Source organism: Diaphorina citri, unplaced genomic scaffold, assembly GCF_000475195.1.
Source record: "Diaphorina citri unplaced genomic scaffold, Diaci psyllid genome assembly version 1.1 scaffold710, whole genome shotgun sequence".
In the NCBI taxonomy this organism is placed as follows: Eukaryota; Metazoa; Arthropoda; class Insecta; order Hemiptera; family Psyllidae; genus Diaphorina; species Diaphorina citri.
In genome coordinates, this window is record NW_007378143.1 from 33,614 (window position 1) to 57,891 (window position 24,278).

The window sequence follows — 24,278 nt, forward strand, 5'->3', positions numbered from 1 at the left end:
AGGTAGAACTCATAAATTTGGCTGGGGGACTGACAGGGAGTAGACCAGCTTAGACTGGTTCTGGCACTGTAAGCAGGAAGGATACCAGCCTGAAATTTTCCTTGCTAAAGAAATAGCAAAGGTTGAGTGCGGAGGGCATCCACTCTGAAAATCCAAAGCAATCACCCTAGCCAGGGCTGACTGAGAGGCTAACGAAAAACGCCGAAACCGTCTCATTACGGGAAAAGGCGAAGAAAAGGTAAGAATCATAAATATGGCCTGCTTAAGACGTTGGAATGAAATGTAGGTACTGTAGGTAGGTACCTACATGTTTTAATGATAATGATGACCAGAGTGTTGTTCTTAAAACTTTGGATTTTAGGTTTAGGTAGGAGAGAGTGACTTACAGTAGTGTCCTTTTGTCGTTATTTATTTCACAGGTGAGCTCATCATTTTCCGTAATATTTAGGAAGGAGGAAAATTCTGTTAGCGAAGCAAGGTCATTTTGAAAATTGATTCATGAAAATCCAGTTGCAAATATATTTTTTTTTATTATTGTTGTCTATTTAGCAAGTAGATAATAATGTTGTAAACTACCTTATAAACACAAGTGCACATTTCAATTTTACTCGCAGAAATTGGTGAATTAGGTAATGGTGTGGTTGTTATGAGTTAAACCAGACCTGATTATAATTACCTAGGTGCATATTGAAACCTCTTATGTATCTATTACTGGATGCTGAATTTGATTTTTCAATTTTGTAGGTAGGTACCTAAATAAATAAGTATTAAGTATAACTGTGTAAGGGCAAGGGGTGAAAATCTTGTTTAAAGACACCCAGGGGCTGTTGTTGCATTACTTCATTCATACCTATCGGGTATTGTGTACGATAAAACGGAATCAGGAAATTAGGTATTTGATATGATTTGAAACCATCAGCATTTCAATCGGACGGACGGCATCGGCAGCCAAAGAGTAGGACATTTTGATTTGAAGTTTCCGGTCTGTCACAAATTTTACCGTAGCCCATTTCAGTTTTTCACCAGCTCTCATTTAATTTGAAATACCTATCCTATAATGACATTTCCTAAAGGCCTTCATTGGTGGATTTTTTTTCTTCTCACTCGGCGCGAAATTTTCGAATACCTGCCGGTTGTTCAGAGGTTCAGCATATACCAGGGTTTCACTGTTTGAGCTCAGATTTATAAAGACACCGTCGTAAATTCACTTATTATATTTTTTGAAACTATACAAAGTAAATTAATAAAAGAGAATAACTTGCATTTTGTCTTTTTTTTTTCGTTTTTTTATTATTTCAAGTTCTGTACTACCTGCCTACATATTTCTTCCTTTTTGCCCGTCATATTCACTTTCAAGACAGAGTCGTCTTATGTAGGTTCGTACCTACTTGAGAATAAATAAATCTCACATGAGGTTGATACCCCCCTTTAGATGAACATATATCACCTAGGTACCTGCATTGAATCACCCTGTGTACCTACTTTGAAAGGTACACAATATGTGGATCTTTTAGTTACCTACATAAAAGTACCTACATGTAGGTATTTGATGCACAGACCGAAATGTTTCATACTTTTATGAAAACATTTCAAGATGCCAATCTGTAGGTATCTTTTTGGGTAGAATTCGCATGGCCTTGAGACAGAATATTATGACTGTTTTATTGGACACATCAACTAATAACCCTTTGTCTAGCAGACGCATGCAGATGACCGATTGGAATTTTAGATCACTGGCCTGTTTCACCAGTCGGAGATTTCACAAATGGAATATGTTTCGTTGCCCAAAATCTCTGTGTCATTGGTGGAATTCGGCATACAGCTTGCAGACACGTGCGGTGTCTGCAAGATGTAATTAATTATTACAAGCGGTCTCTCGAATTTTGATGTCTGATTTTCAGGCTGCAGTTACACTTGATCAGATTTTTGGATCATACGCGACGTCGCGTCGCATGACGTCTTAGGATAAGGAATGTGATCAAGTGTAACCGCAGCCTTCAAAATCAGTTCCTCCAAAAGATCACTAAAACCCCAATCAAAATTTGTTGCTCTTGGCGACAGAATCAATACAATCTTATCAATATAAGTTCCTTTTTTAGACTTCTTTATTGCAATGGTAACTGAATCTACTGTCATTTTACCTGACATTATCATTACTTTATTTACGAAAGTGCAAATTCTTTGCCTGATGAAGAGATTCATCATATAAGCAGCCATTGTATTGTTCCCTCAATGTCTCTTTTTTACAGTCTGATTCTGGGATCCAAACGGGTTGATGGATGATCATGGGTGTCACATCTACATCCAGTTACAATAAAGTGTAGTCTACATACCGAATTAACCCATTACGCAAATAGGCAAACTATTTGTTTTCCGTCTCATTTCTCCAGTAAATTCAAGAGCATTGGCATCTGTATTTTAATCTGAAATGCTATAAGTGTACCTATTAGACATGCTCGTTGGACACATAGGTCTGGGTATCTGGTATCCCGAGACAACACTACATATATCCACAACGACTGATATTTAGGCGTGGACGCGTGGACCGTAGACCAGAGCCCGATTCCACAAATAAATCTGCACTCCCCACTCCCACAAATGAACCTGCACTTTGTCAACTTGAACATTTTTGTGAACTTTCTGATCTCAGATTAAAATCACCCTAAAAATCAAAATAATATCTGACTACGATTAATTATTAATATGTATAATAAATTAACTGCGTAAATAAATAAATAAATAGGATTAGGAATGATACCTTTAGAGGTTGTCTCATTGCAAAAATGACGTATCAAGGGTTTGAGTCCCCAACGCAACGATGCATAAGTTGATATCTACCTACCATTATTTTCTAGAGTTGAAGGTGACAAAGTCAAAGAATACTTCCAAGTATTAACCACGCCCAGTGCTTTCAGCAATAATGTTATTAACGATTATGACTCGTTCTGAGTTCAGTTTGTAATTCAATACATAATTGGAAATTATCAGCTACCAATAACAAAAGAATTTATAAGAGACAAGTTTTCCTACCTATCAAACATGAAGAAAGAAGGTTTGTCACCCAGAATCACTCACTAGAAACCATGAATAGCGGAACACAAGGTTCCATCGGATTCCAGACGTAGGGAGCGAAAGGGAAACATGATATTCTGTGCAAAAAAATTCGGCTATGACCTTGAACATATCCGCGCGCCTTTCCCTCCACATGACCTTGCCAATCTGTGCGAAAATTTTATAGCAATCCTTCTTCAGCTCTATGACTTGGATGGGATTGAATATTGAACCCTTGTCCTCCAACGCAGAATAACAAAGCGAGCGCATTTTCCGCACTATTCGGATTTTGGTCACTTTTTGCATTCGGTCAATTTCAATCCTGGAGAAATTTAACATCAATATTCACGGAGTGGAGGTTTGAAGTTTACCAATCTTTCTCTTTGTTTCAGTAGACTCCTACCTGAGGTCACTATCGGGTTTATTCCTATCATGCAATACGACCATCGTTTGTTTCAGCCCAAGAACAATGGATCAACCGCATTAGTAGGCAATGTGTTGTGACCAAAAACTTTAGTGGCGAATTATAGATAACACCATAATGTACGTATTAGTCCCAATGTTCCATAAGCGCAATATAGGACATTGCGAACATTTTCCCATAGCAATAAATCGTACATTTCGTATGCACAGTGCATTTCGTGACCGCTAACTGAGAACAATATTTATTTTATAGCACCGATATATTATTTCGCGCACAATATTGGCACAGACTCAACTTTCAATGCTAAATGCTTCTGTGTTGCACTTTTTTTTTTGCTGATGGTATAGCAATCCCAAATATTACTATAACATCTCATAACTACTCGTGGATATCTAACTTGTAGCGAACTTTTGATTGGTGGGGCTGGCTGGCTCAGCTTTGAGCAATTAAAACAAAACTTGTTCTCTAACCCTCAAGTCCCTGGACAGAAGTCTGTAAAAAAAAAAAAATAAAATAATATGTACTTATAAAAACTCAGGTCTAAATTTAATTTAGCGGAAAATAGGTAAAAAATTTAGGTAGATGTAAGGTTTGTGTTAAAAAAGGGAAGCAATAGGTAGTGTTTACCTAATTTACCTTGGGCAAGGAAAGAGAACACCTATACGTAAAAGTTAAGGAAAAGATGTTACCTACTGCAGGGCCTGACAGTTCAGAGTGTTAGGACAGTTTACAAACGAATTTGTCTCTTATGAATATCATAATAAAGATATAGAATGGTTTACAAGTTCGTTTTCGATTTTGGTATCAAATTTCAAAACCTTTTGAGCCTTCTATCAAAAGCTAATATTCGAACTGATAAGGTTCAATCAAGCGGATTGAGGTTCAATACCTAGTACAAGGTATGTGTTAAAAAAGGGAAGGTATAGGACTATAGGTAGTGTTTACCTTGGGCAAGGAAAGAGAACACCTATACGTAAAAATTAAGGAAAAGATGTTACTACAGGGCCTGACAGTTCAGAGTGTTAGGACAGTTTACAATCGAATTTGTCTGTTATGAATATCATAATAAAGATATAGGGTGGTTTACAAGTTAGTTTTCAATTTTGGTATCACATTTCAAAACCTTTTGAGCCTTCTATCAAAAGCTAATATTCGAACTGATAAGGTTCAATCAAGCGGATTGAGGTTCAATACCTAGTACAGTGGAAATAAAAACCTAGTGAATGGAGGCTAACTTAAAATAATTATGAAATATTTTCCTCGCCACCCTGTATACAATTTATCATTATTTTGCTCCTCCGACCTTTCAATTGGAAGGCAAGTACTCAAAACCACAAACCTAGTGAATGGAGGCTAACTTAAAATAATAATGAAATATTTTCCTCGCCACCCTGTATACAATTTATCATTATTTTGCTCCTCCGACCTTTCAATTGGAAGGCAAGTACTCAAAACCACAAGAGTGAAGATGAATAAATCAGACATTTCCCTATTAAAGTTTACCAGAATATGAGGAATATTGTCTGTTTATGATTTTCTCTTCAGGCTGTCATAAGTTCATAAAGAGCACACACTGGATTATCATTATTTTTTTTTTTTTATGACGAGTTTTATCACATGGAGCCATTAGATTCATCATTAAAGAGATAAAAAAGAAGTACGAAATACGCCATAAAAAAGTAAATCAATAATATTATTGTTTAATGAAATAATAAAATTCTTATTGGTTTAAAAGCGTGAAAATGATAGAGGTGGACGAGATCTTTGTGTCAAAACATGTCTGTCATAGCGTGTCCATAAGTCCATATCCATAGTATGTCCCTCATCAGAAACACGCTTGCGGGTCTTCGATCTTCAGGTATTATTTTATTTGGTTTTGGTAGGTTCTATTTGAATGATTTCTGATGTCTTCCGGTTAACCATCACAAGACATGAATAATAGGTAAAGGAAAAAACCATGTGATAAGATATTTTATCAGGAAATTTTAGAGGAACAGCAGGCTTATGAGGAAAATTTGTTTTTGAATTCCGAATTACCAATGATTTGTTGATTCTCTTGAGTTGAGATAATAATTAGCAATGACAATGACATTGGTACTCTTTTGAAGTCAATCGTTGTTGGTCGGACACCTTTCAATATTTTTTTAATTTGAGCAATAACAATAAAAGGAGGGAAAAAATCTTATAAATTAGGTATGTTTTGTAAAATGTCCAAATATGAAGTCAACTTGAAATTTATTATATGACATTCCCAACCCGTCAAATTTGGTAATGGAACCCAGGAGATTCCGACTCCTACCTAGTGCTGTCTATGCAAGCATAATTTGTCGCTAAATAGTCTTTACTTGCTCAATAGGATTTCTAATTTCCAGACATCAGTTTGACCTTGGCCGGTCTTTTTTGCTGACATGACAAAAAAAGCATGCCATAAATAAATATAAATAGTGCAGACACTTGGGATACAATCAGCGAATTAATGTTTGTTGCCGCTGGGACCTAAACCTACGCATCAAATGTTGTTATAAATAGGTGAGTATTTATATGACCCTCAGGCCAGATCAGTCACTAGTCGACTCTCATCGCGTTTTCTCTCAAAGCATATTTCATTTATGCTCGAAAGTCCCTGACTTTATTCATACTCGAAATTTCCTTGACAAAGGCATTCAGGGTCAGGGCCTCTCTCCCAGATTGAAGACCAATAGTTTTCTCTCAAAGCATATTTCATTTATACTCGAAAGTCCCTGACTTTATTCATACTCGAAATTTCCTTGACAAAGGCATTCAGGGTCAGGGCCTCTCTCCCAGATTGAAGACCAATTTTCACTTCCTGTTACCGATAAATACAGGGAAAGAATGCAAGGCCATGAGAAATTCTAATGTGGGTCAAATTTTCATAATCGAAATTTGGGTGGGCGCATCTCGTTTTGAGTCCCCTAAGTTTAATAGATTAGAGGAAAATTTTCTCGAATCAGACTTTAGAGGTGAGTTTTATCTGGAATCTCAGAGAATTTCTTATTCAGGTAAGATTTTCTCAGATCAGAGCATGATTTATGAAGGTATCAATCTCAGATAAAAGACAAGTTTTCTCAAACTTCACCAGAAATTTCTAGCCGGTTCAGTTCATCGATTTGAGACCAACTCAGTAATCACACCCCTTCATATTTATAATACATCCTGTAGATCTTTTTTGCGTGAACACAGAATTGCCTCTGACGCATGACTGGTTCGCAAAATCTTTGCGCTCAGCAAATTACATGCCTGGTTTATTGTTAATTTGAGATATGAATTCTCTCTTGGTTATAGGATCGGTGTGGTGCTGTTTTGTCTATTGCGTGGCAACAGGGCAGTACGATTTGGCGTTTCTACTTCCTATCTGTGCATTGTATGTGTATTGTGTATGTAATATTTATGCAGCGTGTATGTTTACTTTGAGTTCAACCAGACAAGGCTTGATAACATCATTAAAATGGCAGCATGTACAATGTGAGGTAGGAACTTGTTTGATAGAACTCCTTCAATTTACTGACCTAGGTACAATAAATTAGGCACATAGTATAAGTCATAATTTGTTTAAAATCGATATGACATGAGGTGGAGACGTAGGGGTGATAATGTGTCCTAGGTAAGTGTTGGTAAAACGATTATAATGACGCCTAGGTTAGGTGCCTATAACTTTCTTAGTGCACTGTGACACGCTTTTGTCATACAGACATGTTACTCCACCCAAGGGCAATAGAGCATTCTGAAGAAAGCCGCACTAGTTACATGACGGACGCATGATGTATGGCAACCAGCCTCATACATCATCCAAGCCTCTCCCAACATATTTGCATAACACTCATGACATAATTGCAGCGGTACAAGCACCGCATCAACTAATAACCCTTTGTCTAGCAGACGCATGCAGATGACCGATTGGAATTTTAGATCACTGTAAAATCACTTGTCTTTTATTTTAGATCTGTAAATTTAATTAAGTTTGATCCAATTGTGTAATTGTGTAATCACTGGCCTGTTTCACCAGTTGGAGATTTCACAAATGGAATATGTTACATCTTGCAGACACGTGCGGTGTCTGCAAGATGTAATTAATTATTACAAGCGGTCTCTCGAATTTTGATGTCTGATTCTCAGGCTGCAGTTACACTTGATCAGATTTTTGGATCATACGCGACGTCGCGTCGTATGACGTCTTAGGATAAGGAATGTGATCAAGTGTAACCGCAGCCTTACAAACCAGTTCCTCCAAAAGATCACTAAAACCCCAATCAAAATTTGTTTCTCTTGGCGACAGAATCAATACAATCTTATCAATATCTTTCTTCCTTTTTTAGACTTCTTTATTGCAATGGTAACTGAATCTACTGTCATTTTACCTGACATTATCATTACTTTATTTACGAAAGTGCAAATTCTTTGCCTGATGAAGAGATTCATCATATAAGCAGCCATTGTATTGTTCCCTCAATGTCTCTTTTTTACAGTCTGATTCTGGGATCCAAACGGGTTGATGGATGATCATGGGTGTCACATCTACATCCAGTTACAATAAAGTGTAGTCTACATACCGAATTAACCCATTACGCAAATAGGCAAACTATTTGTTTTCCGTCTCATTTCTCCAGTAAATTCAAGAGCATTGGCATCTGTATTTTAATCTGAAATGCTATAAGTGTACCTATTAGACATGCTCGTACCGTCTCATAGCATAGACTGATAGCATGACCTTCCTGAGCTGTCTATCTCATCTGATGGGAAGATGATAATTATATGTAAATGAGCTTCCACATCTATAGCAGACTGCGAACTAGAGCCCAACTGATATCAATTAGATTGAGATCTGAAATAATATTTATTCACAATATGTGGATCTTTTAGCTACCTACATAAAAGTACCTACATATAGGTATTTGATGCACAGACCGAAATGTTTCATACTTTTATGAAAAAATTTCAAGATGCCAATCTGTAGGTATCTTTTTGGGTAGAATTCGCATGGCCTTGAGACAGAATATTATGACTGTTTTATTGGACACATAATATTTATTGCTAAATTAAATATAGCAGTATTTAGATATGTACAAAATATCAAAAGAAAGTTCTGTATCAACCGGATATTGATGAACCCGAGACCTTTTGTATGGTCTATACCAATGATGTATTTGAAATCCTTATCTGTTTAGCAGGACCTGTGAGTACCAACAACGCCCATATGGGGTGGCGTCAAGCATTGTGAATGTTTGTTTTGTTTGTTTGTTTTTTAAAAGATGAGTGTTCCACCGCCGTTTTTATTTCGTAGCAATGGAACAACTGCTACATTAGACGCTTGTGGCCTGTGTCAAAACTGATGAACCCGAGACCTTTTGTATGGTCTATACTATACCAATGATGTATTTGAATTTGAACATCTCCTTATCTGTATACTAGCATCTGATGCAGTTAGTTATGTAGGTATAAATTTTTACAAACAAACAAAAAAGTCAAGAAGATAGCTAAAATAGTTAGCAGGACCTGTGAGTACCAACAACGCCCATATGGGGTGGTGTCAAGCATTGTGAATCGGTCTCAAATTCGTTAGAATCTTTAGCTCTAAGACTTGGATGGGATTGAATATTGAACCCTTGTCCTCCAACGCAGAGTAACAAAGCGAGCGCTTTTTCCGCACTATTCGGATTTTGGTCACTTTTTGCATTCGGTCAATTTCAATCCTGGAGAAATTTAACATCAATATTCACGGAGTGGAATGATCCATAAATAGGTACATATAACATCTAATATGAGCGCATTATTTTATTAGGAAAATTACTGTGATCCAACACCTCAAGAACATGCCTGTATTTTTCCTACACGCCCAACCCACGAGTTCATGGTTTCAATTACGCAATACGCACATTCTAGTTCAGATTGTGCCACGTGCCATTGCACATTCTTCAGCGGCTCATTTCTCATTTTTTGCCAAAAAATTTCAAATTCGAGTGCACGTCTTTCATCTTTCAGCAGGCGCTTTGGATTTGGAAACAAAACACACATCTATGGAAACACCACCACAAAATAGTCTGTGCAAGAATTCAATAGCTTCAACCTTTGATGAAAGAGTGATCTTTAGAGGGCTGAATTTCGTCAATTCTTCAGAAAACATTTTATCCAAGCACATCATAGATTAGTAACACATGACCAGCCTCAGGCACCCCAAATGTACAAATACATGTTTTAAAATGTGTTTCATCGGATAGATTAGGTAGTAAAAGACTACGAAGAATTGAGAAGCTATTACAAAGTTCGCAACTCACATGTATGTACATTGTACATAGGTATATAGCCATTCAAAAAATAACAAAAACCATCAAGCCTCCAGATCACCCCAAATACGAGAAACGAGATATTTAGATTTACGAGAAGATGATAGTAGTAGCATCTTCAGCAGTTCTCAACTTCCATTGTTTTGTGGTTGTTTTTTAGTCCAACAAATGTGGCCACTCGGATTGGTTTACAGTTTACACCATAAGTCAAGTTCCGTTGGAGAGGCTTGATTAACTGGGCAGTTAACCAAGTGATTTTTGGATCATCTTTCATAGATCCTATTTATAAAATAAAAGCAATTTCTAACCTAATAGTAGTAGCATCTTCAGCAGTTCTCAACTTCCACTGTTTTGTGGTTGTTTTTTAGTCCAACAAATGTTGCCACTCGGATTGGTTTACTGTTTACACCATAAGTCAAGTTCCGTCGGAGAGGCTTGATTAACTGGGCAGTTAACCAAGTGATTTTTGGATCATCTTTCATAGATCCTATTTATAAAATAAAAGCAATTTCTAATTTCTGCGCTTAGTTTATTTGGGATTACCAAAATTACAAAGTTTCAAGGAAATCCTGTTCAGCATAATCCTTAAATTTAAATAAATAGCATGCATGCTTTCATCACAGTGTCTACCTAAATATGTTTGGGGCAAAAGTTAAGCAAACTTTTGTTGAAAAATACATTTAGGTAGTAGATACCTACGTACAAAAAACTAACACGTTTCTTCTTAAAGTACCTATCTACAGTTCAAATTGCCTATTTCAATTATTATATTGAATAATTTATTAATTTCACCGAGATATTTATTTTTGGTGGGAAGGTGGATGAGATTGCTACAGGCAATGGTCCCACCTCATATAAAATGTAGATTAATTTAGATAATATTTTTGTTTAAATATATTATTAACTATGTAAATCCCCACATTGAGTGTCTGCATAATAAATACAGTACATAAATCCCTTTGGTGAGGGAAAATGAGGAAAAAATACTATTCGTTGTGTCTCATCTAACCAATTAGATATTAGAATTTTATTTTATATTCTGCCTATGGGTAACTAAAACCTATAGGTCAAATAAAATACTCACTAAGGTCTTTGAAAAAATGACCGGTTTCAAAACACATGATGGATTCAATGTCACATGTCTAGTTTTTTGCAAAGCCACCTAGGTAGGTAGTTAGGAAAATATGAATCTACTTATCCACCCCTTCATTTAATCAAATCAACACCCTCCCCTCTTGTATATGGGGTGCCCCCTAACTGTTGGGTGAGTACCAGTGACTACGATCAACCCGTATGATGGGTTTCATTACAGAATTTACTAATTGCGAACAACCTGTCCGAGATGGTGGGATTCGAACCCGGGACCTCGTTTTTCGATTGCAAATATTTCAACGAGTTACTTTCTGGTGTTCTCGTGTTGACCCAGCACCTAAATGGGGAGTATTGTGCCTCTCCACACGAAAAATAACAGATAATAATAATTACATCAATGAGGAAAAATTCCATCACGATGGGTACACAAGCAAGGAATGTGTTGAAGCTATTCAGGTATCTTTTCTTTACATTGGTTTTCCTTTCTTTGCAGAACTCGGTGCGACTATTCCTAAGAATATAGTGAAACAAAAGAACGTCACTAATGAAGTAATGACCAAACTTCTCAGAAGGAGACAAATAAAAATCCAAGAAGGAGTCCAGTGGTAACGCGCTTGATTGCCATGCAGAAGGTCCCGGGTTCGAATCCCACCATCGACAAAAAATTTATACTCGTTTTTCGATTGCAAATATTTCAACGGGTTACTTTCTGGTGTTCTCGTGTTGACCCAGCACCTAAATGGGGAGTATTGTGCCTCTTCTCGCCCATCTGATGAGAGGCATACTACGGGATGGGCATGCTACGACACAGACCACATGCGTCCAATGTAGCAGTTGTTTCATTGCTACGAAATAAAAACGGCGGTGAAACACTCATCTTTAAAAAAAATATAGTTTTTCGGGGAAAAAGTATTTACAGTGTTATCAAAAAATGATAATAAAAAATGTCTTACCTTGCTACATGAAAACGAACACAGGCTCCCACATTTAGAAGTAAGTCCGACACAACCGGCTTGTTGAAAGGTTGCCGGTCGACTCTCGACTGGCAGTCGCGCACACGAGAATCCGTCAAAATAAAATCCAAAACAAAATAACTAACAGACGGCGGTGGCGGGCGCGAACATTCATTCGACAAACGAGCGACAGCGAAAATTTTATTGATCGGGAGGAAAAAATTTCCTATGAAAATTTGCCCAAGTGCCGAGGTTCGCTAGGATGCACTTTTGTGTTGGCCGCTGTGGTCTATGGTACTTGGTTTATCGTCTGCATACTACTGATGTCAGAGTCCCGTCTGCAAAAAAATGTTCGTGTTTAGCCTTGGCGAAGTGTTTTTTGCAATAGTAGGAGGGGTATTCGCTCACTCACGCACACACGAGCAATGTTTTGCGCGGAGTCAGTCACTGCTCTGCTCTCAGTATTAGCATTATTATTATTTTAGGTTCAGACTGATTGTGTTAGGTCCTATCATAAACACATTATTAACTAAATTAGTAGTCGCGCCACGATCAGAATAGCCTAGCTCAGTTGTAGCTGCTCTGACTATTTCGTTCTTTATATTTCTAGAAATTATTGAATAATTTGATTAGTTATTTATTGAAATTTATTTTACTGATAGTTCTGAACCTTGACCAGTGGAGACTGACCTGGACAATAGTTAACTATAGGTATTCCTTTCATACCTATACATAGGTGGCAAATGGTTTGTTAGATATGAGTGGACAAGAATATTTCTTCTCTAAAGAAACACCTAGCTCCTGATATGATTTAGCAACTTGTTATGTTTTGTTTGGACTGGTGGCGAGAGGTCTAGTACAAACCATACCTATGGGGGAAGGGCGTTGGAGCTTCACACAATTACCTAATAAGTTCAGTAATAAACACAAACATTAAAAGTTTTTTCTAGGAAAATTTCATAATGTGGAGTTGTATTTGAGAATTTTGTGCGAAGGGCTTGAGATTAAGATGTCTGGTGTCTGGGTAGAAAACTGTCTGCAGCACGAGGCATCTTAGTAGGCTCACTGTTATTTGGACCAATATGAAATTAGCTACTCTGTGGTACAATTCTCTTTGAATAAATACTGAGGGATTGACAGTACTTCATCATCTAAGGCAACAAGGTTACATCAGCTTTAGAGGTTGCTGATTAGCTCAGTCCCGAACAAACAACAGATCCAATCAACAACATGATGATCGCCAACATCCGGTATGGAGAGGCATGCGAAGAAGAAGCTGATGATGTAGGGCCAAGGGCCCAACATCGGAACTTTCGTTCTTGCAGCGACTGTTTCGCGATAAAGCAAATAATATTTAATATTATGTTGATCTCCTACAGCACAACATTTATATTATGGACTAGGCAAAATTTTCGAAACTCACCAAACCTCTGAGTTCTATAACAGCACGCAGTCAGTAAGGCTTATCTGACTTGAGACAGACCGCAGACTGGGTTGAAAGACCTAAAGTACAGACATGTGGGAGATATTAGTGAGTCCACAAACCAGATCAGAACTCAAATCTAACAGGAAACGGAATCCGCCTGATTATGAGAGTTGTGAGTTCAATGGAAACACCAAGTACCGGTATCATATTCATCACTGCGGCCGAAACTGTAACACTCCTCTTCTGCTCTAGGTAAATAATAACTTAATTGGGTATTTTACATACCTATCATTATTCGCATAAACATACAATATCTTGTATGATACATAAATTATGACTGGTACAAATCTACAAATGCAATTTCTGTGGCTGTAAATAATAACTTAATTAGGTATTTTACATAGGTACCTATCATTATTCGCATAAACATACAATATCTTGTATGATACATAAATTATGACTGGTACAAATCTACAAATGCAATTTCTGTGGCATATACTTAATCAGAATTTCTTGTATGTAATTAGGTAATTGCGGATCCGCAATAAAGTCAGAGTGTAAAAGAAAACTTGCGGTATGGACCAAAAAAATTTAAGACTAAAGAATGTTGAAAAGTCAAGAAGACTTACTTATTGGATGCTAAAACTGAACATTCTGTTACCAGTTCATTTTATTACAGCTTCTTCATTACCTAATGTAAAGTTTGAGGTCCCTGTAAGATACCTACCAAATAAGTACTTTGACATGAGAGCCTGAGAGAATCAGCAAACCGTCCAGCCTTTAAGTTAATCGATGAGGCAGCGTTCCCTTAAGACCGGAACCAAAATCTAAGTTTAAACTTAGTTTAAGATCGACGAAGTAATCTGATTGGCCAAAAAGTTTGAGAGCAACCAATGGGCTCGCTTCAATAGTAGAACAAAGTACTCAAAATCTGGTCCTCCTGGCCATTATTCAGCAGAGCGAAGACGTAGATGTCAAGTAGTCTAAGGAGCCTCACTTGACATCTCCACTAATACATTCAAGCTTCAACTCAAGTCCGTACTTCACGTTATAAAACGCCGAAAATATGTCCAAGCTGAAACGCTGGAGAGCCCCTCCCGTGACCAAAAAGAGCAAAGGTCAATAAAAACAAGACGGAAAAATGCCTGCAATAAAGTAAAATAAAGTGGAAGGAGACGAGAGAGAGAGAGAGAGAGAGAGAGAGAGAGAGACTGCGAGAGAGGAGGAGGAAAAGGAGAGAGAGAATTTGAAAGATGGAAAGAGAGAATTAAAAGAAAAAAAAGCAGAGGGAAAAGAGAAAGAGAGAGGAAAACGGAGAATGAGAGGTGAAAAGAGAAGATGGAAAGAAACAAGCTGGGTCCGTCCCTCCGGGAATTTTTTAGCCTGTAGTTTATTCGATCGTGATTAAAGAAAATCAGTAACTATATGTACCTTATTTAATATTCAGTTTATTATTATTCTTGATTTGATTTTTCGATTTTACTTTCATGTAATGATTTTTTTAAAATCAAGACTAGCTATAGCCCGTTCTCCCTTTATTCCTTTAAGTCACCCATCCATTTATTGGCCTTGCTTGGCGTAGCTTAACATAGGTGACACTAAATTCGGTCTTAAATGATCAACTGAAGTGTTACCTAAAACTTTCTCTCTTTGAGTTCATAGGTCGTCGCGACAAATTTCGAGATCAGAGCTCATTTGTGTGAGAAAATGTGAAAAAAAAAAATCCCCCAAAAACCAGTTTAATTTGATATATAGGTCGACCAGGTTTGGATAAGTCCTTCTATGGGGTCAGACAGACCGACAGACCGACCGACAGACCGACCGACAGACGACACCGAAGCGAATACAATAGCCCGTCCCTTATACCTCTTTATTACTACCGTAATAATAAAGGAAGGACGGGCTAAAAAGGAAAGAGAGAAATAAGAGAGGGCTAGATAAAAGAGAAAGATAGAGATGGCTAAAAAGGAGAGTGATGGGAAAGAGAGAGAGAAAGAAGGTGAGGAGAGGAGAGAGAAATGGAGCAAAAAGGAAAAGAAAGAGAGAGAGAGGAAGAGAAAGAGAGAAAGAGGAAGAGAAAGAGAGAGAGGAAGAGGAAGAGAAAGAGAGAGAGGTTCTCAAACTCCCATAGAGTAGATGATGAGGAAATGCGGGAGAGGTTTTGAAGTTAAGATATACAGGCTTGGCTCAAAGGCTGAAAACCGTGGCATCCATTAGAGACGGCTAATAAAACTGAAGATAGGTCTTTGCTACAGTCCACCGATTTCGATCGACATTGTGTGGGACCCATATAAAGTAGGCAAGATCAAAGAATTTCAGTGGAATGAGAGAAAAGAGCCTACACAAGGCAACCAAATCACTTGATCAAGGTGACAGTTGCGTTTTCAAACTCTGCACACATTCTTTTGTAAATGGTTGGATATACATAGGTACAAGAAGACTTTCGGTGAGAGAACAGGAAAAAAAGAAGTGAACCAATAATTCGTGTGGCTAAAATAATAACCTCTTCAGTGTACTCTTATATGACTTTACCCATCCATGGGTCAAATCTGCTAGTTTGAGGTTTTCATTACACCTGTATTTGCTGTGTCAATTCTCAAGAAAGAGGGAATCTTGGAGTCTATCTCGGTAATTCTGTTATCCTTTTTCTGCTTGTTCTGTTTCTTTGTCTTCAGTGAATAGACACCCAGTATGATTAGGTACCAATAGGTAGGCACATACACACCTAGTTTATACTTAAACAGCCAAATTCTGAAAACAAACAACAGCCCTGTGTACACATACGAGTATATTCTATGTATAAAGTTATAGGCATTAAACCTATCCTACCTAATATATTCCAACGTAAATTATTATGTACGATATCGCCTATCCATCAAGACGCAATGGATGGGTCTTTCCAACACATTACCCCTCCACGGCCCACGCCCCCCACCCTCCATCAGCAAAAAAAAAAGTGCAACACAGAAGCATTTAGCATTGAAAGTTGAGTCTGTGCCAATATTGTGCGCGAAATAATATATCGGTGCTATAAAATAAATATTGTTCTCAGTTAGCGGTCACGAAATGCACTGTGCATACGAAATGTACGATTTATTGCTATGGGAAAATGTTCGCAATGTCCTATATTGCGCTTATGGAACATTGGGACTAATACGTACATTATGGTGTTATCTATAATTCGCCACTAAAGTTTTTGGTCACAACACATTGCCTACTAATGCGGTTGATCCATTGTTCTTGGGCTGAAACAAACGATGGTCGTATTGCATGATAGGAATAAACCCGATAGTGACCTCAGGTAGGAGTCTACTGAAACAAAGAGAAAGATTGGTAAACTTCAAACCTCCACTCCGTGAATATTGATGTTAAATTTCTCCAGGATTGAAATTGACCGAATGCAAAAAGTGACCAAAATCCGAATAGTGCGGAAAAAGCGCTCGCTTTGTTACTCTGCGTTGGAGGACAAGGGTTCAATATTCAATCCCATCCAAGTCATAGAGCTGAAGAAGACCGAAATGGGAAGTATTGTGTCTCTTCTCGCCCATCTGATGAGAGGCATACTACGGGATGGGCATGCTACGACACAGGCCACAAGCGTCTAATGTAGCAGTTGTTCCATTGCTACGAAATAAAAACTGCGGTGGAACACTCATCTGAAAAAAAAAAAAGAAAAAATGCGCTACGTCGCGTTACGTTGTATCGATCGAAATTGATTGGAATCCATAATCCATGTAAACTAGGTAGGTAATTACCGAGACTTCAATGTTAAGAAAAAAGATGTTTGACAGAGGGAACTAACTGCTAAGGTCTTACCGTCTCGAAATCGAAGAGAGAAGGAAGACAGGATAGGAGAAAGCCAGCCCCTACGTATATTTATCCAAAGAGTACACTGAAGAGGTTATTATTTTAGCCACACGAATTATTGGTTCACTTCTTTTTTTCCTGTTCTCTCACCGAAAGAAGAAGAAGAAATTTAAATTCGCCAAGGTAGTACGATAGGGCCAACTTGTCCAGTCTGACTCTGCCTAAATTTCTGAACCGAGGCCTTATGTTTAGATGAAGCCTTGGCCAACCAAAGTTTCGCAATTAAGTTTTTTGCCTATGCTCAATAATGTTCAGGGCCATTTCATCTTCTCGTAAATCTAAATATCTCGTTTCTCGTATTTGGGGTGATCTGGAGGCTTGATGGTTTTTGTTATTTTTTGAATGGCTATACCTATGTACACATGTGAATTGCGAACTTTGTAATAGCTTCTCAATTCTTCGTAGTCTTTTACTACCTAATCTATCCGATGAAACACATTTTAAAACATGTATTTGTAAATTTGGGGTGCCTGAGGCTGGTCATGTGTTACTAATCTATGATGTGCTTGGATAAAATGTTTTCTGAAGAATTAATGTTAAATTCAAAATTGACGAAATTCAGCCCTCTAAAGATCACTCTTTCATCAAAGGTTGAAGCTATTGAATTCTTGCACCAGACTATTTGTGGTGGTGTTTGCATAGATGTGTGTTTTGTTTCCAAATCCAAAGCGCCTGCTGAAAGATGAAAGACGTGCACTCGAATTTGAAATTTTTTGGCAAAAAATGAGAAATGAGTCGCTGAAGAATGTGCAATGGCACGTGGCACAAACTGAACTAGAATGTGCGTATTGCGTAATTGAAACCATGAACTCGTGGGTTGGGCGTGTAGGAAAAATACAGGCATGCTCTTGAGGTGTTGGATCACAGTAATTTTCCTAATAAAATAATGCGCTCATATTAAGATAATGTTATATGTACCTATTTATGGATCAGAATTTATTAAAATACAGAATTGGAAACTGAAAAACTAGCGGAGAAAGCATTATTACACTCCTTAGTCCTTACATGTTGATATGACTTTATATAATTGCGAGCATTATTTGTAAAAAAAGTGAAAAAAGCCAGAAAAAATGACTTTACAGAATTTAAAATTATGAGAACACTAAAGGTATCCAGATAAAGATCAAGATTTTTTTTTTGCTAAATTCAACTATGTTGGCAACCTTGCGAAAAAAAACATACCTATATTATAGGTAGATATATATACTAATAGGTAGATATACAAATGTATTGCAAATTAATATAGCTAGGTATATTTTTATAAACCTGTGAAGTCCGAAAGTCCTCCAGTTTGAAGGTATACTTCAAATTGCCGAGAAAAATAGGGTATCACGGCTAATTAACACATGAAGTCCCAACTGTCCGTCCTATACTTTCCGGAAGGTTGACGACTCAAATGGTTAATGTTTGGAATATTTACTGAACATATTAAAATAATATTCAGCGAACCGATTACATTTTTCTTTCTTACCTATAAGGATAAGGAAAGTAAAAAAGAGAACCTTTACAGAGCCCCTGATCTGATGACTCAATGGGGTTTTAAAATCTAATCAGCGAATTTCCATATGTCATCAAAATCGGACCAACCGTTCGAGAGTTATTGCGAAACAAACCGCCGAACGAATTGCAAAATCTTTGATCAATCAATCAACTTTTCCTTGATTAAATTTCTAAATATTTCCTCCTGTTTCCTTCTTTCTCGTGCTCCTCTCTCATTACATTTTTTGGTGTTTGTTTTTTTGGTGCTTGTGGGGTACAATTTGATTTTTTGGTTATTTTGACACATCCATCAAAGCTATCTAAAAATTATACCCAAAATAAGACTAGAAAGAAGAAAGGAAATAATACAATAAAGAAAAACTATACAATACCACAAATTAGATAGTTGATATCACCTTCATGTGTAGGTTCTAGGTTCTATTGCAAGATAACGACAATAACCAGAATCTTCTGATCTTTCCAGTCAGATCATTAGAAACAATGTCACACACGGCACTGTATTTTATCACCTACGTATATTTATCCAAAGAGTACACTGAAGAGGTTATTATTTTAGCCACACGAATTATTGGTTCACTTCTTTTTTTCCTGTTCTCTCACCGAAAGAAGAAGAAGAAATTTAAAAGATCGAATAAACTAAAGGCTAAAAAATTCCCGGAGGGACGGACCCAGCTTGTTTTTTTTTTTTTTGATACGAAAAATAAAACATATATTGGTAGGTTTTTTTATGTTAACGGACTACTTAATTAAAGATGATTTTTTAAAATTGCCTTGCCATTTAGTTATTTGAAGCCGGTAAAGCTTACCTCCTGTACCTAAGGCGTACCGACTGTATCCTTGTTTATGGTATTTTTTTATTAAACCCAAGTAAAATAATACCTAAGTAGGTAGGTACTGTAAAAAATAAATACACTATTACCTTCTGAGTACCGGAGTGGTAGAGACATTTTTTGCATTCACTTTCATCCGGGAAAGGTGACATGTAGGTACCTACCCGTGTTACAAATATTTGGATGTTTTTCCTCCTATGTCTGACCTTCACCATGAGGTGTATGCAAATAGGTACTTGAACATACCTGCCTATTTACATAGACCTACATATTTGGGTATTGTCTAGCAAAATAAATAACCATTGCCATGATCCAAAATAACAGAAACTCAAAAAAGTCATTGGATTGTTACGATTGATTGTTTTGCGACTTTTACTTTCCTTACTATCTCATTATGATTAATGATATTAATTTATGTAGGTAGGACTCATAAATTTGGCTCGGGGACTGACAGGGAGTAGACCAGCTTAGTCTGACTCTGGTACTGTAAGCAGGAAGGATACTAGCCTGAAATTTTCCTTGCTAAAGAAATAGCAAAGGTTGAGTGCGGAGGACATCCACTCTGAAAATCCAAAGCAATCACCCTAGCCAGGGCTGACTGAGAGGCTAACGAAAAACGCCGAAACCGTCTCAACACGGGAAAAGGCGAAGAAGAGGTAAGAATCATAAATATGGCCTGCTTAAGACGTTGGAATGAAATGTACTGTAACTCCTCACTGTAGGTAGGTACCTACATGTTTTAATGATAATGATGACCAGAGTGTTGTTCTTGAAACTTTGGATTTTAGGTTTAGGTAGGAGAGAGTGACTTACAGTAGTGTCCTTTTGTCGTTATTTATTTCACAGATGAGCTCACATTTTCCGTAATATTTAGGAAGGAGGAAAATTCTGTTAGCGAAGCAAGGTCACTTTGAAAATTGATTCATGAAAATCCAGTTGCAAATATATATATATATATTTTTTTTTTTATTGTCTGTATTGTGTAATTGTGTATGTAATATGTATGCAGCGTGTATGTTTACTTTTAGTTCAACCAGACAAGGCTTGATAACATCATTAAAATGGCAGCATGTAGGTACAATGTGAGGTAGGAACTTGTTTGATAGAACTCCTTCAATTTACTGACCTAGGTACAATAAATTAGGCACATAGTATAAGTCATAATTTGTTTAAAATCGATATGACATGAGGTGGAGACGTAGGGGTGATAATGTGTCCTAGGTAAGTGTTGGTAAAACGATTATAATGACGCCTAGGTTAGGTGCCTATAACTTTCTTAGTGCACTGTGACACGCTTTTGTCATACAGACATGTTACTCCACCCAAGGGCAATAGAGCATTCTGAAGAAAGCCGCACTAGTTACATGACGGACGCATGATGTATGGCAACCAGCCTCATACATCATCCAAGCCTCTCCCAACATATTTGCATAACACTCATGACATAATTGCAGCGGTACAAGCACCGCATGAACTAATAACCCTTTGTCTAGCAGACGCATGCAGATGACCGATTGGAATTTTAGATCACTGTAAAATCACTTGTCTTTTATTTTAGATCTGTAAATTTAATTAAGTTTGATCCAATTGTGTAATTGTGTAATCACTGGCCTGTTTCACCAGTTGGAGATTTCACAAATGGAATATGTTACATCTTGCAGACACGTGCGGTGTCTGCAAGATGTAATTAATTATTACAAGCGGTCTCTCGAATTTTGATGTCTGATTCTCAGGCTGCAGTTACACTTGATCAGATTTTTGGATCATACGCGACGTCGCGTCGTATGACGTCTTAGGATAAGGAATGTGATCAAGTGTAACCGCAGCCTTACAAACCAGTTCCTCCAAAAGATCACTAAAACCCCAATCAAAATTTGTTTCTCTTGGCGACAGAATCAATACAATCTTATCAATATCTTTCTTCCTTTTTTAGACTTCTTTATTGCAATGGTAACTGAATCTACTGTCATTTTACCTGACATTATCATTACTTTATTTACGAAAGTGCACTCATCCGGGCAATATGTGTGAACAATGTATTCTACATAATGTTTAGTGTATACTAATCCTATTCTATTCTTTACTGTTAAATGTCATTGGACATCTGATTAATTTTGTTCAAATTGAATACCCTTTGTAAATAAAGTAGCTAACCTATGATTAAATTTGGACAGTTTTATTGGTCTTTCGTTATTCGAATTTCATCCGGGTAATATGTGTGAACAATGTATTCTACATAATGTATACTAATCCTATTCTATTCTTTACTGTTAAATGTCATTGGACATCTGATTATTTTTGTTCAAATTGAATACCCTTTGTAAATAAAGTAGCTAACCTATGATTAAATTTGGACAGTTTTATTGGTCTTTCGTTATTCGAATCTACAAGAAACCAGATTTGTCATTCTCACCAACACCTAGGAAGTGTATTTTGATTGATTTTGATGGAATCAGCTGAGGTTGAAGGATTTTGGCAATATTATTAAATTTGAGTACCTATAGGTACGTATTATGTATTTGAGAATTTCTGCTGAGATAAAGCGGCTCTTTAGTTTTATTTGAGTAGAACAAATAAAGACAAGGTATTATTACGTATTAACATATTATCTACCTGTAAAAGATCAAGTACCTAAAGTATACATCTAATACCTACGTACACTTGTGAATTACCTACTTGTGGATTTCAACCAATCAGCAAAAAACCAAATGAAATCAGGAAAATACGTATGTATTTGAGAATTTCTGCTGAGATAAAGCGGCTCTTTAGTTTTATTTGAGTAGAACAAATAAAGACATGGTATTATTATGTATTAACATATTGTCTACCTGTAAAAGATCAAGTATCTAAAGTACCTATACATCTAATACCTACGTACACTTGTGAATTACCTACTTGTGGATTTCAACCAATCAGCAAAAAACCAAATGAAATCAGGAAAATATTAGTTTAAATTATAGGAAGATGATGTCAAACCCGACAACCGGGTTTTTCGGGTTACGTAAAAATTACGTACCATTTCTCACGGATAGGTACATAAGCATAACAATTATTACCTATGTAAACAAAGTAAGTAGACAGGGTAATCAATTATCACTTATAATTATGTACACAGGGTGATTACCAAACCGGGTTTTTCGGGTTACGTAAAAATTACGTACCATTTCTCACGGATAGGTACCTAAGCATAACAATTATTACCTATGTAAACAAAGTAAGTAGACAGGGTAATCAATTATCACTTATAATTATGTACACAGGGTGATTACCCGCTTTTTTTATAGCACTTTTTATTCGAAAAGTTGTAAATGAATGGGGAAAAAAATGAAGAATCCGGTCTGAAATAGGGTTGGGACATCGAGATAGCACTTTTTATTCGAAAAGTTGTAAATGAATGGGGAAAAAAATGAAGAATCCGGTCTGAAATAGGGTTGGGACATCGAGACGAAAACATCGATGTTCGATACATCGATGTTTTTAAACTTCGATATATCGAGTATCCGATGTATCAGATATTGACGTTTTTTAAGTTCCCCATAAGAAATACACAGGGAACAAGGTTTGAGGCCAGCAAAACTTTTCCCACGTTAAATATTTTGCTCTCGATTTTAGTTTTCATTTCTTTGAGACAAAACTCAGGCACGATATAAGGTCTCAGGGGCGAAGCCAAGGGAAAAATGGGTGAGTGATAAATCAGCTTGTATGGCAATCAGGCTTTCAACCTCAATGTGAACTTGATTGGGTTTCAACTTGGTGTAGGAGTTGTAATGTAATTATATCTTGAACCTAAGGTGTCTTTCAAGTCGAGTGCATCCTAGGCTCACAGCATCACAGTTTAATTACAAGATTATCATGATTAACCCCATGTGGCATAGGTACCTCGTCCTGTCATCTTTTGTGGTGTAATATGCTTGTTTGACTTACAGCTTGGAAAATAGTCGTCAGGGGAACAATTACCTATAGTCGATTTTCTAATGCATATGTATTTTGGAAATTATTATCATAAGGAGAACGCTGATGTAATACATATTTTTTCCTGCTTGGGATTACTAAAGCAAACTACCCCTACAAACCCCACGGAGCGCGGTGTTCTCCCCTAACCACTATCTTTGCGACAAGCATTATTGGTTGACACAATTAAAATTCCTTAGTATGTTTACCAGTTGAATTATGTACAAAGGTTCCGGCCCGCAGATTGCTAAATTACCCAGGTAAGGTGAGGCCCAGATTAATCTTTGAGTTCTCATTGGTTGTCTCGACAATTGAGTGAAAAGTATTGTGCTCATTTTGATGAGGGACATAGCGTGTAATGGACATGACAAAGCGATCTTAACATCAGAAAATGTGCATTTGGCACATCCACTGGAAATATTGAAACCTCTTTTGTCTTTACACATAATGTACTACCTGTATGTAGGTATGTATAACGTTAAGTACTACTTATATGTATGTATAATTCAATAACCATAACAGGTCCCAATTTTCCTACATTTTGGACGGTAGGTATTTATATTTTGAGATATTAATATTACTAACATAGGTATGAACAATTGAACGTCGTATAAGTACATATTATGTCTACTTAAGTTAGAAGACAGATCCACATTATCCACCGATATAAAGGTACTTTATATTCAGCTTAGCCCTACTTGAAATGATAAAAGACCTAAGGGCCTTTAGGTTAGGTTTATAAGCCTAATTATTTATGTCTATTGTTTTGAGTACTTTCATCAATTTGTGCAATAGCAGGTAGATAAGAGTATTTTTAAGCAGATATCTACCGTTTAAACCTCTAAAATACTGACCTAACATATTGTATGGATAATTGTTGACCTA

General features: G+C 36.9%; 1 protein-coding gene and 1 long non-coding RNA gene across 2 annotated transcripts in view; both read right to left on the reverse strand.

The window, feature by feature from the left end:
• The window catches only part of LOC103511390 (protein tramtrack, beta isoform-like), a 30,486-nt gene extending 18,258 nt beyond the window's left edge, over positions 1–12,228 (reverse strand). Inside the window, exon 1 of the mRNA XM_017444972.2 lies at positions 11,820–12,228. The gene's annotated coding sequence lies outside the window, so the exon portion shown is untranslated. The remainder of the gene's footprint in view (positions 1–11,819) is intronic.
• Positions 12,229–15,894: 3,666 nt separating this feature from the next.
• LOC113468337 lies at positions 15,895–16,721 on the reverse strand. The gene is made up of 2 exons (XR_003392122.1): positions 16,407–16,721; positions 15,895–15,996 (listed from the first exon to the last, which is right to left on the reverse strand). It is a non-coding gene; the product is annotated as an uncharacterized LOC113468337 (long non-coding RNA).
• Positions 16,722–24,278: the final 7,557 nt, after the last annotated feature.